Below are 19,766 nucleotides of genomic sequence, written 5' to 3' on the forward strand. Positions count from 1 at the left end.
GGAGGTAGATATGTATAGGGGGAAGGGATACTGGAGGGATGGAGGTAGATATGTATAGGGGACAGGGATACTGGAGGGATGGAGGTAGATATGTATAGGGGACAGGGATACTGGAGGGATGGAGGTAGATATGTATAGGGGGAAGGAGACAGGGATACTGGAGTGATGGAGGTAGATATGTATAGGGGACAGGGATACTGGAGGGATGGAGGTAGATATGTATAGGGGGAAGGGGACAGGGATACTGGAGTGATGGAGGTAGATATGTATAGGGGACAGGGATACTGGAGGGATGGAGGTAGATATGTATAGGGGACAGGGATACTGGAGGGATGGAGGTAGATATGTATAGGGGGAAGGAGACAGGGATACTGGAGTGATGGAGGTAGATATGTATAGGGGGAAGGGGACAGGGATACTGGAGGGATGGAGGTAGATATGTATAGGGGGAAGGGGACAGGGATACTGGAGGGATGGAGGTAGATATGTATAGGGAGAAGGGGACAGGGATACTGGAGTGATGGAGGTAGATATGTATAGGGGGAAGGAGACAGGGATACTGGAGTGATGGAGGTAGATATGTATAGGGGGAAGGGGACAGGGATACTGGAGTGATGGAGGTAGATATGTATAGGGGACAGGGATACTGGAGTGATGGAGGTAGATATGTATAGGGGGAAGGAGACAGGGATACTGGAGTGATGGAGGTAGATATGTATAGGGGGAAGGGGACAGGGATACTGGAGGGATGGAGGTAGATATGTATAGGGGGAAGGAGACAGGGATACTGGAGTGATGGAGGTAGATATGTATAGGGGACAGGGGACAGGGATACTGGAGGGATGGAGGTAGATATGTATAGGGAGAAGGGAACAGGGATACTGGAGTGATGGAGGTAGATATGTATAGGGGGAAGGAGACAGGGATACTGGAGTGATGGAGGTAGATATGTATAGGGGACAGGGATACTGGAGGGATGGAGGTAGATATGTATAGGGGACAGGGATACTGGAGGGATGGAGGTAGATATGTATAGGGGGAAGGGATACTGGAGGGATGGAGGTAGATATGTATAGGGGACAGGGATACTGGAGGGATGGAGGTAGATATGTATAGGGGACAGGGATACTGGAGGGATGGAGGTAGATATGTATAGGGGGAAGGAGACAGGGATACTGGAGTGATGGAGGTAGATATGTATAGGGGACAGGGATACTGGAGGGATGGAGGTAGATATGTATAGGGGGAAGGGGACAGGGATACTGGAGTGATGGAGGTAGATATGTATAGGGGACAGGGATACTGGAGGGATGGAGGTAGATATGTATAGGGGACAGGGATACTGGAGGGATGGAGGTAGATATGTATAGGGGGAAGGAGACAGGGATACTGGAGTGATGGAGGTAGATATGTATAGGGGGAAGGGGACAGGGATACTGGAGGGATGGAGGTAGATATGTATAGGGGGAAGGGGACAGGGATACTGGAGGGATGGAGGTAGATATGTATAGGGAGAAGGGGACAGGGATACTGGAGTGATGGAGGTAGATATGTATAGGGGGAAGGAGACAGGGATACTGGAGTGATGGAGGTAGATATGTATAGGGGGAAGGGGACAGGGATACTGGAGTGATGGAGGTAGATATGTATAGGGGACAGGGATACTGGAGTGATGGAGGTAGATATGTATAGGGGGAAGGAGACAGGGATACTGGAGTGATGGAGGTAGATATGTATAGGGGGAAGGGGACAGGGATACTGGAGGGATGGAGGTAGATATGTATAGGGGGAAGGAGACAGGGATACTGGAGTGATGGAGGTAGATATGTATAGGGGACAGGGGACAGGGATACTGGAGGGATGGAGGTAGATATGTATAGGGAGAAGGGGACAGGGATACTGGAGTGATGGAGGTAGATATGTATAGGGGGAAGGAGACAGGGATACTGGAGTGATGGAGGTAGATATGTATAGGGGACAGGGATACTGGAGGGATGGAGGTAGATATGTATAGGGGACAGGGATACTGGAGGGATGGAGGTAGATATGTATAGGGGGAAGGGATACTGGAGGGATGGAGGTAGATATGTATAGGGGACAGGGATACTGGAGGGATGGAGGTAGATATGTATAGGGGACAGGGATACTGGAGGGATGGAGGTAGATATGTATAGGGGGAAGGAGACAGGGATACTGGAGTGATGGAGGTAGATATGTATAGGGGACAGGGATACTGGAGGGATGGAGGTAGATATGTATAGGGGGAAGGGGACAGGGATACTGGAGTGATGGAGGTAGATATGTATAGGGGACAGGGATACTGGAGGGATGGAGGTAGATATGTATAGGGGACAGGGATACTGGAGGGATGGAGGTAGATATGTATAGGGGGAAGGAGACAGGGATACTGGAGTGATGGAGGTAGATATGTATAGGGGGAAGGGGACAGGGATACTGGAGGGATGGAGGTAGATATGTATAGGGGGAAGGGGACAGGGATACTGGAGGGATGGAGGTAGATATGTATAGGGAGAAGGGGACAGGGATACTGGAGTGATGGAGGTAGATATGTATAGGGGGAAGGAGACAGGGATACTGGAGTGATGGAGGTAGATATGTATAGGGGGAAGGGGACAGGGATACTGGAGTGATGGAGGTAGATATGTATAGGGGACAGGGATACTGGAGTGATGGAGGTAGATATGTATAGGGGGAAGGAGACAGGGATACTGGAGTGATGGAGGTAGATATGTATAGGGGGAAGGGGACAGGGATACTGGAGGGATGGAGGTAGATATGTATAGGGGGAAGGAGACAGGGATACTGGAGTGATGGAGGTAGATATGTATAGGGGACAGGGGACAGGGATACTGGAGGGATGGAGGTAGATATGTATAGGGAGAAGGGGACAGGGATACTGGAGTGATGGAGGTAGATATGTATAGGGGGAAGGAGACAGGGATACTGGAGTGATGGAGGTAGATATGTATAGGGGACAGGGATACTGGAGGGATGGAGGTAGATATGTATAGGGGACAGGGATACTGGAGGGATGGAGGTAGATATGTATAGGGGGAAGGGATACTGGAGGGATGGAGGTAGATATGTATAGGGGACAGGGGACAGGGATACTGGAGTGATGGAGGTAGATATGTATAGGGGACAGGGATACTGGAGTGATGGAGGTAGATATGTATAGGGGGAAGGGGACAGGGATACTGGAGGGATGGAGGTAGATATGTATAGGGGGAAGGGATACTGGAGGGATGGAGGTAGATATGTATAGGGGACAGGGATACTGGAGGGATGGAGGTAGATATGTATAGGGGGAAGAGGACAGGGATACTGGAGTGATGGAGGTAGATATGTATAGGGGACAGGGGACAGGGATACTGGAGGGATGGAGGTAGATATGTATAGGGGACAGGGATACTGGAGGGATGGAGGTAGATATGTATAGGGGGAAGGGGACAGGGATACTGGAGTGATGGAGGTAGATATGTATAGGGAGAAGGGGACAGGGATACTGGAGTGATGGAGGTAGATATGTATAGGGGGAAGGAGACAGGGATACTGGAGTGATGGAGGTAGATATGTATAGGGGGAAGGGGACAGGGATACTGGAGTGATGGAGGTAGATATGTATAGGGGGAAGGAGACAGGGATACTGGAGTGATGGAGGTAGATATGTATAGGGGGAAGGGGACAGGGATACTGGAGGGATGGAGGTAGATATGTATAGGGGGAAGGAGACAGGGATACTGGAGTGATGGAGATAGATATGTATAGGGGACAGGGGACAGGGATACTGGAGGGATGGAGGTAGATATGTATAGGGAGAAGGGGACAGGGATACTGGAGTGATGGAGGTAGATATGTATAGGGGGAAGGAGACAGGGATACTGGAGTGATGGAGGTAGATATGTATAGGGGACAGGGATACTGGAGGGATGGAGGTAGATATGTATAGGGGACAGGGATACTGGAGGGATGGAGGTAGATATGTATAGGGGGAAGGGATACTGGAGGGATGGAGGTAGATATGTATAGGGGACAGGGGACAGGGATACTGGAGTGATGGAGGTAGATATGTATAGGGGACAGGGATACTGGAGTGATGGAGGTAGATATGTATAGGGGGAAGGGGACAGGGATACTGGAGGGATGGAGGTAGATATGTATAGGGGGAAGGGATACTGGAGGGATGGAGGTAGATATGTATAGGGGACAGGGATACTGGAGGGATGGAGGTAGATATGTATAGGGGGAAGGGGACAGGGATACTGGAGTGATGGAGGTAGATATGTATAGGGGACAGGGGACAGGGATACTGGAGGGATGGAGGTAGATATGTATAGGGGACAGGGATACTGGAGGGATGGAGGTAGATATGTATAGGGGGAAGGGGACAGGGATACTGGAGGGATGGAGGTGGATATGTATAGGGGGAAGGGGACAGGGATACTGGAGGGATGGAGGTAGATATGTATAGGGAGAAGGGGACAGGGATACTGGAGTGATGGCGGTAGATATGTATAGGGGGAAGGGAACAGGGATACTGGAGTGATGGAGGTAGATATGTATAGGGGGAAGGGGACAGGGATACTGGAGTGATGGAGGTAGATATGTATAGGGGAAGGAGACAGGGATACTGGAGTGATGGAGGTAGATATGTATAGGGGACAGGGATACTGGAGGGATGGAGGTAGATATGTATAGGGGGAAGGGGACAGGGATACTGGAGGGATGGAGGTAGATATGTATAGGGGACAGGGATACTGGAGGGATGGAGGTAGATATGTATAGGGGACAGGGATACTGGAGGGATGGAGGTAGATATGTATAGGGGGAAGGAGACAGGGATACTGGAGTGATGGAGGTAGATATGTATAGGGGACAGGGATACTGGAGGGATGGAGGTAGATATGTATAGGGGGAAGGGGACAGGGATACTGGAGTGATGGAGGTAGATATGTATAGGGAACAGGGATACTGGAGGGATGGAGGTAGATATGTATAGGGGACAGGGATACTGGAGGGATGGAGGTAGATATGTATAGGGGGAAGGAGACAGGGATACTGGAGTGATGGAGGTAGATATGTATAGGGGGAAGGGGACAGGGATACTGGAGGGATGGAGGTAGATATGTATAGGGGGAAGGGGACAGGGATACTGGAGGGATGGAGGTAGATATGTATAGGGAGAAGGGGACAGGGATACTGGAGTGATGGAGGTAGATATGTATAGGGGGAAGGAGACAGGGATACTGGAGTGATGGAGGTAGATATGTATAGGGGGAAGGGGACAGGGATACTGGAGTGATGGAGGTAGATATGTATAGGGGACAGGGATACTGGAGTGATGGAGGTAGATATGTATAGGGGGAAGGAGACAGGGATACTGGAGTGATGGAGGTAGATATGTATAGGGGGAAGGGGACAGGGATACTGGAGGGATGGAGGTAGATATGTATAGGGGGAAGGAGACAGGGATACTGGAGTGATGGAGGTAGATATGTATAGGGGACAGGGGACAGGGATACTGGAGGGATGGAGGTAGATATGTATAGGGAGAAGGGGACAGGGATACTGGAGTGATGGAGGTAGATATGTATAGGGGGAAGGAGACAGGGATACTGGAGTGATGGAGGTAGATATGTATAGGGGACAGGGATACTGGAGGGATGGAGGTAGATATGTATAGGGGACAGGGATACTGGAGGGATGGAGGTAGATATGTATAGGGGGAAGGGATACTGGAGGGATGGAGGTAGATATGTATAGGGGACAGGGGACAGGGATACTGGAGTGATGGAGGTAGATATGTATAGGGGACAGGGATACTGGAGTGATGGAGGTAGATATGTATAGGGGGAAGGGGACAGGGATACTGGAGGGATGGAGGTAGATATGTATAGGGGGAAGGGATACTGGAGGGATGGAGGTAGATATGTATAGGGGACAGGGATACTGGAGGGATGGAGGTAGATATGTATAGGGGGAAGAGGACAGGGATACTGGAGTGATGGAGGTAGATATGTATAGGGGACAGGGGACAGGGATACTGGAGGGATGGAGGTAGATATGTATAGGGGACAGGGATACTGGAGGGATGGAGGTAGATATGTATAGGGGGAAGGGGACAGGGATACTGGAGTGATGGAGGTAGATATGTATAGGGAGAAGGGGACAGGGATACTGGAGTGATGGAGGTAGATATGTATAGGGGGAAGGAGACAGGGATACTGGAGTGATGGAGGTAGATATGTATAGGGGGAAGGGGACAGGGATACTGGAGTGATGGAGGTAGATATGTATAGGGGGAAGGAGACAGGGATACTGGAGTGATGGAGGTAGATATGTATAGGGGGAAGGGGACAGGGATACTGGAGGGATGGAGGTAGATATGTATAGGGGGAAGGAGACAGGGATACTGGAGTGATGGAGATAGATATGTATAGGGGACAGGGGACAGGGATACTGGAGGGATGGAGGTAGATATGTATAGGGAGAAGGGGACAGGGATACTGGAGTGATGGAGGTAGATATGTATAGGGGGAAGGAGACAGGGATACTGGAGTGATGGAGGTAGATATGTATAGGGGACAGGGATACTGGAGGGATGGAGGTAGATATGTATAGGGGACAGGGATACTGGAGGGATGGAGGTAGATATGTATAGGGGGAAGGGATACTGGAGGGATGGAGGTAGATATGTATAGGGGACAGGGGACAGGGATACTGGAGTGATGGAGGTAGATATGTATAGGGGACAGGGATACTGGAGTGATGGAGGTAGATATGTATAGGGGGAAGGGGACAGGGATACTGGAGGGATGGAGGTAGATATGTATAGGGGGAAGGGATACTGGAGGGATGGAGGTAGATATGTATAGGGGACAGGGATACTGGAGGGATGGAGGTAGATATGTATAGGGGGAAGGGGACAGGGATACTGGAGTGATGGAGGTAGATATGTATAGGGGACAGGGGACAGGGATACTGGAGGGATGGAGGTAGATATGTATAGGGGACAGGGATACTGGAGGGATGGAGGTAGATATGTATAGGGGGAAGGGGACAGGGATACTGGAGGGATGGAGGTGGATATGTATAGGGGGAAGGGGACAGGGATACTGGAGGGATGGAGGTAGATATGTATAGGGAGAAGGGGACAGGGATACTGGAGTGATGGCGGTAGATATGTATAGGGGGAAGGGAACAGGGATACTGGAGTGATGGAGGTAGATATGTATAGGGGGAAGGGGACAGGGATACTGGAGTGATGGAGGTAGATATGTATAGGGGAAGGAGACAGGGATACTGGAGTGATGGAGGTAGATATGTATAGGGGGAAGGAGACAGGGATACTGGAGTGATGGAGGTAGATATGTATAGGGGGAAGGGGACAGGGATACTGGAGGGATGGAGGTAGATATGTATAGGGGGAAGGAGACAGGGATACTGGAGTGATGGAGGTAGATATGTATAGGGGACAGGGATACTGGAGGGATGGAGGTAGATATGTATAGGGGACAGGGATACTGGAGGGATGGAGGTAGATATGTATAGGGGGAAGGGATACTGGAGGGATGGAGGTAGATATGTATAGGGGACAGGGGACAGGGATACTGGAGTGATGGAGGTAGATATGTATAGGGGACAGGGATACTGGAGTGATGGAGGTAGATATGTATAGGGGGAAGGGGACAGGGATACTGGAGGGATGGAGGTAGATATGTATAGGGGGAAGGGATACTGGAGGGATGGAGGTAGATATGTATAGGGGACAGGGATACTGGAGGGATGGAGGTAGATATGTATAGGGGGAAGGGGACAGGGATACTGGAGTGATGGAGGTAGATATGTATAGGGGACAGGGGACAGGGATACTGGAGGGATGGAGGTAGATATGTATAGGGGACAGGGATACTGGAGGGATGGAGGTAGATATGTATAGGGGGAAGGGGACAGGGATACTGGAGGGATGGAGGTGGATATGTATAGGGGGAAGGGGACAGGGATACTGGAGGGATGGAGGTAGATATGTATAGGGAGAAGGGGACAGGGATACTGGAGTGATGGCGGTAGATATGTATAGGGGGAAGGGAACAGGGATACTGGAGTGATGGAGGTAGATATGTATAGGGGGAAGGGGACAGGGATACTGGAGTGATGGAGGTAGATATGTATAGGGGAAGGAGACAGGGATACTGGAGTGATGGAGGTAGATATGTATAGGGGGAAGGAGACAGGGATACTGGAGTGATGGAGGTAGATATGTATAGGGGGAAGGGGACAGGGATACTGGAGGGATGGAGGTAGATATGTATAGGGGGAAGGAGACAGGGATACTGGAGTGATGGAGGTAGATATGTATAGGGGACAGGGGACAGGGATACTGGAGGGATGGAGGTAGATATGTATAGGGAGAAGGGGACAGGGATACTGGAGTGATGGAGGTAGATATGTATAGGGGGAAGGAGACAGGGATACTGGAGTGATGGAGGTAGATATGTATAGGGGGAAGGGACAGGGATACTGGAGGGATGGAGGTAGATATGTATAGGGGGAAGGAGACAGGGATACTGGAGTGATGGAGGTAGATATGTATAGGGAGAAGGGGACAGGGATACTGGAGTGATGGAGGTAGATATGTATAGGGGGAAGGGGACAGGGATACTGGAGTGATGGAGGTAGATATGTATAGGGGGAAGGGGACAGGGATACTGGAGTGATGGAGGTAGATATGTATAGGGGGAAGGGGACAGGGATACTGGAGGGATGGAGGTAGATATGTATAGGGGACAGGGATACTGGAGTGATGGAGGTAGATATGTATAGGGGGAAGGGGACAGGGATACTGGAGTGATGGAGGTAGATATGTATAGGGGGAAGGGATACTGGAGGGATGGAGGTAGATATGTATAGGGGACAGGGATACTGGAGGGATGGAGGTAGATATGTATAGGGGGAAGGGGACAGGGATACTGGAGTAATGGAGGTAGATATGTATAGGGGACAGGGGACAGGGATACTGGAGGGATGGAGGTAGATATGTATAGGGGACAGGGATACTGGAGGGATGGAGGTAGATATGTATAGGGGGAAGGGGACAGGGATACTGGAGGGATGGAGGTAGATATGTATAGGGGGAAGGAGACAGGGATACTGGAGTGATGGAGGTAGATATGTATAGGGGGAAGGGGACAGGGATACTGGAGTGATGGAGGTAGATATGTATAGGGGGAAGGGGACAGGGATACTGGAGGGATGGAGGTAGATATGTATAGGGAGAAGGGGACAGGGATACTGGAGTGATGGAGGTAGATATGTATAGGGGGAAGGAGACAGGGATACTGGAGTGATGGAGGTAGATATGTATAGGGGGAAGGGGACAGGGATACTGGAGTGATGGAGGTAGATATGTATAGGGGGAAGGGGACAGGGATACTGGAGTGATGGAGGTAGATATGTATAGGGGGAAGGGGACAGGGATACTGGAGTGATGGAGGTAGATATGTATAGGGGGAAGGGGACAGGGATACTGGAGTGATGGAGGTAGATATGTTTAGGGGGAAGGGGACAGGGATACTGGAGTGATGGAGGTAGATATGTATAGGGGGAAGGAGACAGGGATACTGGAGTGATGGAGGTAGATATGTATAGGGGGAAGGGGACAGGGATACTGGAGTGATGGAGGTAGATATGTATAGGGGGAAGGGGACAGGGATACTGGAGGGATGGAGGTAGATATGTATAGGGGACAGGGATACTGGAGTGATGGAGGTAGATATGTATAGGGAGAAGGGGACAGGGATACTGGAGTGATGGAGGTAGATATGTATAGGGGGAAGGAGACAGGGATACTGGAGTGATGGAGGTAGATATGTATAGGGGGAAGGGGACAGGGATACTGGAGTGATGGAGGTAGATATGTATAGGGGACAGGGATACTGGAGTGATGGAGGTAGATATGTATAGGGGGAAGGAGACAGGGATACTGGAGTGATGGAGGTAGATATGTATAGGGGGAAGGGGACAGGGATACTGGAGGGATGGAGGTAGATATGTATAGGGGGAAGGAGACAGGGATACTGGAGTGATGGAGGTAGATATGTATAGGGGACAGGGGACAGGGATACTGGAGGGATGGAGGTAGATATGTATAGGGAGAAGGGGACAGGGATACTGGAGTGATGGAGGTAGATATGTATAGGGGGAAGGAGACAGGGATATTGGAGTGATGGAGGTAGATATGTATAGGGGACAGGGATACTGGAGGGATGGAGGTAGATATGTATAGGGGACAGGGATACTGGAGGGATGGAGGTAGATATGTATAGGGGGAAGGGATACTGGAGGGATGGAGGTAGATATGTATAGGGGACAGGGGACAGGGATACTGGAGTGATGGAGGTAGATATGTATAGGGGACAGGGATACTGGAGTGATGGAGGTAGATATGTATAGGGGGAAGGGGACAGGGATACTGGAGGGATGAAGGTAGATATGTATAGGGGGAAGGGATACTGGAGGGATGGAGGTAGATATGTATAGGGGACAGGGATACTGGAGGGATGGAGGTAGATATGTATAGGGGGAAGAGGACAGGGATACTGGAGTGATGGAGGTAGATATGTATAGGGGACAGGGGACAGGGATACTGGAGGGATGGAGGTAGATATGTATAGGGGACAGGGATACTGGAGGGATGGAGGTAGATATGTATAGGGGGAAGGGGACAGGGATACTGGAGTGATGGAGGTAGATATGTATAGGGAGAAGGGGACAGGGATACTGGAGTGATGGAGGTAGATATGTATAGGGGGAAGGAGACAGGGCTACTGGAGTGATGGAGGTAGATATGTATAGGGGGAAGGGGACAGGGATACTGGAGTGATGGAGGTAGATATGTATAGGGGGAAGGAGACAGGGATACTGGAGTGATGGAGGTAGATATGTATAGGGGGAAGGGGACAGGGATACTGGAGGGATGGAGGTAGATATGTATAGGGGGAAGGAGACAGGGATACTGGAGTGATGGAGATAGATATGTATAGGGGACAGGGGACAGGGATACTGGAGGGATGGAGGTAGATATGTATAGGGAGAAGGGGACAGGGATACTGGAGTGATGGAGGTAGATATGTATAGGGGGAAGGAGACAGGGATACTGGAGTGATGGAGGTAGATATGTATAGGGGACAGGGATACTGGAGGGATGGAGGTAGATATGTATAGGGGACAGGGATACTGGAGGGATGGAGGTAGATATGTATAGGGGGAAGGGATACTGGAGGGATGGAGGTAGATATGTATAGGGGACAGGGATACTGGAGTGATGGAGGTAGATATGTATAGGGGACAGGGATACTGGAGTGATGGAGGTAGATATGTATAGGGGGAAGGGGACAGGGATACTGGAGGGATGGAGGTAGATATGTATAGGGGGAAGGGATACTGGAGGGATGGAGGTAGATATGTATAGGGGACAGGGATACTGGAGGGATGGAGGTAGATATGTATAGGGGGAAGGGGACAGGGATACTGGAGTGATGGAGGTAGATATGTATAGGGGACAGGGATACTGGAGGGATGGAGGTAGATATGTATAGGGGACAGGGATACTGGAGGGATGGAGGTAGATATGTATAGGGGGAAGGGGACAGGGATACTGGAGGGATGGAGGTGGATATGTATAGGGGGAAGGGGACAGGGATACTGGAGGGATGGAGGTAGATATGTATAGGGAGAAGGGGACAGGGATACTGGAGTGATGGCGGTAGATATGTATAGGGGGAAGGGAACAGGGATACTGGAGTGATGGAGGTAGATATGTATAGGGGGAAGGGGACAGGGATACTGGAGTGATGGAGGTAGATATGTATAGGGGAAGGAGACAGGGATACTGGAGTGATGGAGGTAGATATGTATAGGGGGAAGGAGACAGGGATACTGGAGTGATGGAGGTAGATATGTATAGGGGGAAGGGGACAGGGATACTGGAGGGATGGAGGTAGATATGTATAGGGGGAAGGAGACAGGGATACTGGAGTGATGGAGGTAGATATGTATAGGGGACAGGGGACAGGGATACTGGAGGGATGGAGGTAGATATGTATAGGGAGAAGGGGACAGGGATACTGGAGTGATGGAGGTAGATATGTATAGGGGGAAGGAGACAGGGATATTGGAGTGATGGAGGTAGATATGTATAGGGGACAGGGATACTGGAGGGATGGAGGTAGATATGTATAGGGGACAGGGATACTGGAGGGATGGAGGTAGATATGTATAGGGGGAAGGGATACTGGAGGGATGGAGGTAGATATGTATAGGGGACAGGGGACAGGGATACTGGAGTGATGGAGGTAGATATGTATAGGGGACAGGGATACTGGAGTGATGGAGGTAGATATGTATAGGGGGAAGGGGACAGGGATACTGGAGGGATGGAGGTAGATATGTATAGGGGGAAGGGATACTGGAGGGATGGAGGTAGATATGTATAGGGGACAGGGATACTGGAGGGATGGAGGTAGATATGTATAGGGGGAAGAGGACAGGGATACTGGAGTGATGGAGGTAGATATGTATAGGGGACAGGGGACAGGGATACTGGAGGGATGGAGGTAGATATGTATAGGGGACAGGGATACTGGAGGGATGGAGGTAGATATGTATAGGGGGAAGGGGACAGGGATACTGGAGTGATGGAGGTAGATATGTATAGGGAGAAGGGGACAGGGATACTGGAGTGATGGAGGTAGATATGTATAGGGGGAAGGAGACAGGGCTACTGGAGTGATGGAGGTAGATATGTATAGGGGGAAGGGGACAGGGATACTGGAGTGATGGAGGTAGATATGTATAGGGGGAAGGAGACAGGGATACTGGAGTGATGGAGGTAGATATGTATAGGGGGAAGGGGACAGGGATACTGGAGGGATGGAGGTAGATATGTATAGGGGGAAGGAGACAGGGATACTGGAGTGATGGAGATAGATATGTATAGGGGACAGGGGACAGGGATACTGGAGGGATGGAGGTAGATATGTATAGGGAGAAGGGGACAGGGATACTGGAGTGATGGAGGTAGATATGTATAGGGGGAAGGAGACAGGGATACTGGAGTGATGGAGGTAGATATGTATAGGGGACAGGGATACTGGAGGGATGGAGGTAGATATGTATAGGGGACAGGGATACTGGAGGGATGGAGGTAGATATGTATAGGGGGAAGGGATACTGGAGGGATGGAGGTAGATATGTATAGGGGACAGGGGACAGGGATACTGGAGTGATGGAGGTAGATATGTATAGGGGACAGGGATACTGGAGTGATGGAGGTAGATATGTATAGGGGGAAGGGGACAGGGATACTGGAGGGATGGAGGTAGATATGTATAGGGGGAAGGGATACTGGAGGGATGGAGGTAGATATGTATAGGGGACAGGGATACTGGAGGGATGGAGGTAGATATGTATAGGGGGAAGGGGACAGGGATACTGGAGTGATGGAGGTAGATATGTATAGGGGACAGGGGACAGGGATACTGGAGGGATGGAGGTAGATATGTATAGGGGACAGGGATACTGGAGGGATGGAGGTAGATATGTATAGGGGGAAGGGGACAGGGATACTGGAGGGATGGAGGTGGATATGTATAGGGGGAAGGGGACAGGGATACTGGAGGGATGGAGGTAGATATGTATAGGGAGAAGGGGACAGGGATACTGGAGTGATGGCGGTAGATATGTATAGGGGGAAGGGAACAGGGATACTGGAGTGATGGAGGTAGATATGTATAGGGGGAAGGGGACAGGGATACTGGAGTGATGGAGGTAGATATGTATAGGGGAAGGAGACAGGGATACTGGAGTGATGGAGGTAGATATGTATAGGGGGAAGGAGACAGGGATACTGGAGTGATGGAGGTAGATATGTATAGGGGGAAGGGGACAGGGATACTGGAGGGATGGAGGTAGATATGTATAGGGGGAAGGAGACAGGGATACTGGAGTGATGGAGGTAGATATGTATAGGGGACAGGGGACAGGGATACTGGAGGGATGGAGGTAGATATGTATAGGGAGAAGGGGACAGGGATACTGGAGTGATGGAGGTAGATATGTATAGGGGGAAGGAGACAGGGATACTGGAGTGATGGAGGTAGATATGTATAGGGGGAAGGGACAGGGATACTGGAGGGATGGAGGTAGATATGTATAGGGGGAAGGAGACAGGGATACTGGAGTGATGGAGGTAGATATGTATAGGGAGAAGGGGACAGGGATACTGGAGTGATGGAGGTAGATATGTATAGGGGGAAGGGGACAGGGATACTGGAGTGATGGAGGTAGATATGTATAGGGGGAAGGGGACAGGGATACTGGAGTGATGGAGGTAGATATGTATAGGGGGAAGGGGACAGGGATACTGGAGGGATGGAGGTAGATATGTATAGGGGACAGGGATACTGGAGTGATGGAGGTAGATATGTATAGGGGGAAGGGGACAGGGATACTGGAGTGATGGAGGTAGATATGTATAGGGGGAAGGGATACTGGAGGGATGGAGGTAGATATGTATAGGGGACAGGGATACTGGAGGGATGGAGGTAGATATGTATAGGGGGAAGGGGACAGGGATACTGGAGTAATGGAGGTAGATATGTATAGGGGACAGGGGACAGGGATACTGGAGGGATGGAGGTAGATATGTATAGGGGACAGGGATACTGGAGGGATGGAGGTAGATATGTATAGGGGGAAGGGGACAGGGATACTGGAGGGATGGAGGTAGATATGTATAGGGGGAAGGAGACAGGGATACTGGAGTGATGGAGGTAGATATGTATAGGGAGAAGGGGACAGGGATACTGGAGTGATGGAGGTAGATATGTATAGGGGGAAGGAGACAGGGATACTGGAGTGATGGAGGTAGATATGTATAGGGGGAAGGGGACAGGGATACTGGAGGGATGGAGGTAGATATGTATAGGGGGAAGGAGACAGGGATACTGGAGTGATGGAGATAGATATGTATAGGGGACAGGGGACAGGGATACTGGAGGGATGGAGGTAGATATGTATAGGGAGAAGGGGACAGGGATACTGGAGTGATGGAGGTAGATATGTATAGGGGGAAGGAGACAGGGATACTGGAGTGATGGAGGTAGATATGTATAGGGGACAGGGATACTGGAGGGATGGAGGTAGATATGTATAGGGGACAGGGATACTGGAGGGATGGAGGTAGATATGTATAGGGGGAAGGGATACTGGAGGGATGGAGGTAGATATGTATAGGGGACAGGGGACAGGGATACTGGAGTGATGGAGGTAGATATGTATAGGGGACAGGGATACTGGAGTGATGGAGGTAGATATGTATAGGGGGAAGGGGACAGGGATACTGGAGGGATGGAGGTAGATATGTATAGGGGGAAGGGATACTGGAGGGATGGAGGTAGATATGTATAGGGGACAGGGATACTGGAGGGATGGAGGTAGATATGTATAGGGGGAAGGGGACAGGGATACTGGAGTGATGGAGGTAGATATGTATAGGGGACAGGGGACAGGGATACTGGAGGGATGGAGGTAGATATGTATAGGGGACAGGGATACTGGAGGGATGGAGGTAGATATGTATAGGGGGAAGGGGACAGGGATACTGGAGGGATGGAGGTGGATATGTATAGGGGGAAGGGGACAGGGATACTGGAGGGATGGAGGTAGATATGTATAGGGAGAAGGGGACAGGGATACTGGAGTGATGGCGGTAGATATGTATAGGGGGAAGGGAACAGGGATACTGGAGTGATGGAGGTAGATATGTATAGGGGGAAGGGGACAGGGATACTGGAGTGATGGAGGTAGATATGTATAGGGGAAGGAGACAGGGATACTGGAGTGATGGAGGTAGATATGTATAGGGGGAAGGAGACAGGGATACTGGAGTGATGGAGGTAGATATGTATAGGGGGAAGGGGACAGGGATACTGGAGGGATGGAGGTAGATATGTATAGGGGGAAGGAGACAGGGATACTGGAGTGATGGAGGTAGATATGTATAGGGGACAGGGGACAGGGATACTGGAGGGATGGAGGTAGATATGTATAGGGAGAAGGGGACAGGGATACTGGAGTGATGGAGGTAGATATGTATAGGGGGAAGGAGACAGGGATACTGGAGTGATGGAGGTAGATATGTATAGGGGGAAGGGACAGGGATACTGGAGGGATGGAGGTAGATATGTATAGGGGGAAGGAGACAGGGATACTGGAGTGATGGAGGTAGATATGTATAGGGAGAAGGGGACAGGGATACTGGAGTGATGGAGGTAGATATGTATAGGGGGAAGGGGACAGGGATACTGGAGTGATGGAGGTAGATATGTATAGGGGGAAGGGGACAGGGATACTGGAGTGATGGAGGTAGATATGTATAGGGGGAAGGGGACAGGGATACTGGAGGGATGGAGGTAGATATGTATAGGGGACAGGGATACTGGAGTGATGGAGGTAGATATGTATAGGGGGAAGGGGACAGGGATACTGGAGTGATGGAGGTAGATATGTATAGGGGGAAGGGATACTGGAGGGATGGAGGTAGATATGTATAGGGGACAGGGATACTGGAGGGATGGAGGTAGATATGTATAGGGGGAAGGGGACAGGGATACTGGAGTAATGGAGGTAGATATGTATAGGGGACAGGGGACAGGGATACTGGAGGGATGGAGGTAGATATGTATAGGGGACAGGGATACTGGAGGGATGGAGGTAGATATGTATAGGGGGAAGGGGACAGGGATACTGGAGGGATGGAGGTAGATATGTATAGGGGGAAGGAGACAGGGATACTGGAGTGATGGAGGTAGATATGTATAGGGGGAAGGGGACAGGGATACTGGAGTGATGGAGGTAGATATGTATAGGGGGAAGGGGACAGGGATACTGGAGGGATGGAGGTAGATATGTATAGGGAGAAGGGGACAGGGATACTGGAGTGATGGAGGTAGATATGTATAGGGGGAAGGAGACAGGGATACTGGAGTGATGGAGGTAGATATGTATAGGGGGAAGGGGACAGGGATACTGGAGTGATGGAGGTAGATATGTATAGGGGGAAGGGGACAGGGATACTGGAGTGATGGAGGTAGATATGTATAGGGGGAAGGGGACAGGGATACTGGAGTGATGGAGGTAGATATGTATAGGGGGAAGGGGACAGGGATACTGGAGTGATGGAGGTAGATATGTTTAGGGGGAAGGGGACAGGGATACTGGAGTGATGGAGGTAGATATGTATAGGGGGAAGGAGACAGGGATACTGGAGTGATGGAGGTAGATATGTATAGGGGGAAGGGGACAGGGATACTGGAGTGATGGAGGTAGATATGTATAGGGGGAAGGGGACAGGGATACTGGAGGGATGGAGGTAGATATGTATAGGGGACAGGGATACTGGAGTGATGGAGGTAGATATGTATAGGGGGAAGGGGACAGGGATACTGGAGGGATGGAGGTAGATATGTATAGGGGGAAGGGGACAGGGATACTGGAGTGATGGAGGTAGATATGTATAGGGGGAAGGGGACAGGGATACTGGAGTGATGGAGGTAGATATGTATAGGGGACAGGGATACTGGAGTGATGGAGGTAGATATGTATAGGGGGAAGGGGACAGGGATACTGGAGGGATGGAGGTAGATATGTATAGGGGACAGGGATACTAGAGGGATGGAGGTAGATATGTATAGGGGACAGGGATACTGGAGGGATGGAGCTAGATATGTATAGGGGGAAGGGGACAGGGATACTGGAGTGATGGAGGTAGATATGTATAGGGGGAAGGGGACAGGGATACTGGAGTGATGGAGGTAGATATGTATAGGGGGAAGGGGACAGGGATACTGGAGTGATGGAGGTAGATATGTATAGGGGGAAGGGGACAGGGATACTGGAGTGATGGAGGTAGATATGTATAGGGGGAAGGGGACAGGGATACTGGAGTGATGGAGGTAGATATGTATAGGGGGAAGGAGACAGGGATACTGGAGTGATGGAGGTAGATATGTATAGGGGGAAGGGGACAGGGATACTGGAGTGATGGAGGTAGATATGTATAGGGGGAAGGGGACAGGGATACTGGAGTGATGGAGGTAGATATGTATAGGGGGAAGGGGACAGGGATACTGGAGTGATGGAGGTAGATATGTATAGGAGACAGGGATACTGGAGGGATGGAGGTAGATATGTATAGGGGGAAGGGGACAGGGATACTGGAGTGATGGAGGTAGATATGTATAGGGGACAGGGATACTGGAGTGATGGAGGTAGATATGTATAGGGGGAAGGGGACAGGGATACTGGAGGGATGGAGGTAGATATGTATAGGGGGAAGGAGACAGGGATACTGGAGTGATGGAGGTAGATATGTATAGGGGGAAGGGGACAGGGATACTGGAGTGATGGAGGTAGATATGTATAGGGGGAAGGGGACAGGGATACTGGAGGGATGGAGGTAGATATGTATAGGGGGAAGGGGACAGGGATACTGGAGTGATGGAGGTAGATATGTATAGGAGACAGGGATACTGGAGTGATGGAGGTAGATATGTATAGGGGGAAGGGGACAGGGATACTGGAGTGATGGAGGTAGATATGTATAGGAGACAGGGATACTGGAGTGATGGAGGTAGATATGTATAGGGGGAAGGGGACAGGGGACAGGGATACTGGAGTGATGGAGGTAGATATGTATAGGAGACAGGGATAGTGGAGTGATGGAGGTAGATATGTATAGGGGGAAGGGGACAGGGATACTGGAGTGATGGAGGTAGATATGTATAGGGGGAAGGGGACAGGGATGCTGGAGTGATGGAGGTAGATATGTATAGGGGGAAGGGGACAGGGATACTGGAGTGATGGAGGTAGATATGTATAGGGGACAGGGATACTGGAGTGATGGAGGTAGATATGTATAGGGGGAAGGAGACAGGGATACTGGAGTGATGGAGGTAGATATGTATAGGGGGAAGGGGACAGGGATACTGGAGGGATGGAGGTAGATATGTATAGGGGAAAGGAGACAGGGATACTGGAGTGATGGAGGTAGATATGTATAGGGGGAAGGTGACTAGGCATCAGGATATATGATAAACAGAGTAGCAGCAGTGTATATGATGATTATATATAAATGTGTGTAGAGTCAGTATACATGTGCAGCAGCTAGCCTAGTGGTTAGAGCGTTGGGCCAGTAACCAAAAGGTTGCTGGATTGAATCCCTGAGCTGACAAGGTAAAAATCTGTCTTTCTGAACAAGGCAGTTAACCCACTGTTCCCCAGTAGGCCGTAAATGAGAATTTGTTCTTAACTGACTTGCCTTTTTTAATTGAACCTTTATCAAACTAGGCATGTAGAGTCCTGTGAGTGTGCATAGAGACAATAAAACAAGGATCAACTCAGTCTGTGTTGCCATTCTGTTAGCTTAGCCTGCTGCTCCCGAGTGGTCTAAGGCACTGCATCTCAGTGCTAGAGGTGTCACTACAGACCCTGGTTTGATTCCAGGCTGTATCACAACCGGTCGTGATTGGGAGTCCCATAGGGCGGCGCACAATTGGCTGGGGTAGGTTGTCATTGTAAATAAGAATTTGTTGACTTGCCTAGTTAGGATAAATGAAAAAGCTATTTATCAGTCTTAGGTCTTGGGGGCAGAGAGAACAGTCTATAGCTTGGGTGGCTGGAGGAGT

This window comes from Salmo salar, chromosome 19 (genome assembly GCF_965601325.2).
Source record: "Salmo salar chromosome 19, fSalSal1, whole genome shotgun sequence".
Taxonomy (NCBI): domain Eukaryota; kingdom Metazoa; phylum Chordata; class Actinopteri; order Salmoniformes; family Salmonidae; genus Salmo; species Salmo salar.